Source organism: Chrysochloris asiatica, unplaced genomic scaffold, assembly GCF_000296735.1.
Source record: "Chrysochloris asiatica unplaced genomic scaffold, ChrAsi1.0 scaffold00042, whole genome shotgun sequence".
Taxonomy (NCBI): Eukaryota; Metazoa; Chordata; class Mammalia; order Afrosoricida; family Chrysochloridae; genus Chrysochloris; species Chrysochloris asiatica.
Genome location: NW_006408560.1, coordinates 7624706 through 7626099, shown reverse-complemented (window position 1 = coordinate 7626099; position 1394 = coordinate 7624706).

Sequence of the window (1394 nt, the reverse complement as noted above, 5' to 3'; positions counted from 1 at the left end):
TTAATCACATTTCACTTCTGTACCCCGTCTTAATAAACCCCGCCTTCCTTTGTGTAAAGCCCCTCCCAGAAATAAAACGGGGGGCGCAGACCGAAGCCCACATGCGTTGCGTCTTGCAGCACAGGCAGGCATTGCAGTTCGCAAGGTGTGCAAACGGCATGCATAGCCAAAATGTTTACAATGCAGGATCTGTCTGACGCCAGTTACGCATCCACTCTAGTTCCGGGGTGTCTTGTGTCTCCTTGTTGTGTCTTTGTGTGTATTCTTTATCTGTTGCTGTCGCCACCAGATCTCCCAACTTCGTGAACCAAACTCCCCTGTCGAGGCTGGTTCTCGACAGGGAAACGCTGAGCATGTTCCTCCCTTTAGTTTTCTATCTCCAAATCTTTGCACATTTCATTACAATAGCTGACTTTGGCTTCTTTGAAATTTTCTCTTCAACTCTTTTACTTCCTCATTTTTTTCATTTGCTTTAGCATCTCTACACTGGAGAGCAAATCTCAGAGTCTCTTCTGACATCATTTTTTTTCTTTTCCTTGCTTCTTGTCTTTCCTTTACTTTCTTCCTGTGTGATGTTGTTGATGTCACCCCACAACTCTTCTGGTTAGTGGTCTTTGGTGTCTAATGTATCAAATCTTTTCTTGAGATGATCTCTAGATTCAGGTGTACTATATTCAAGGTCCACCACTCATCTGTCAGTTTGTCGTACTGTGGTGGCTTGTGAATTGCTGTGATTCTGAAAGCTATGCCACCAGTATTTTAAATACCAGCAGGGTCATCCATGGTGGATAGGTTTCAGATGAGCTTCCAGACAAAGACAGAGTAGGAAGAAAGAGTGACAAACTACTTCCAAATATTTAATCACTGAAAACCTTATGTATAGCAGAGAAACACTCCCAGATATAGTGCCGGACAATTAGCCTGTCAGGTTGGAAGGCACTCAAAATGCAACTGGGGAAGAGCTGCCTCCTCAAAGTAGAATTGACCATGATGACGCGAATGGAGTAAAGCCCGTGGGAGAAAAGCCTGAGGGACCTTCATTTGCTGATGGGGCACAACTCAAAATGAAGAGAAACAGCTATATGTATCCATTGAAAATCGGAACATGGAATGTATGAAATATGAATCTGGGAAAATTGGAAGTTGTCAAAAATGAAATGGAATGCATAAACATCAATATCTTGGGCATTAGTGAGCTGAAATGGACTGGTATTGGCTGACAACCACATGGTTTACTATGTCAGGAATGACAAATTGAAGAGAAATGGTGTTGCATTCATGGTCAAAAAGAACATATCCAGATCAGTCATGAGGTACAATGCTGTCTGTGATAGGATACTATCCATGCACCTACAGGGAAACCCAGTTAATACCACTATTATTCAAATTTATGC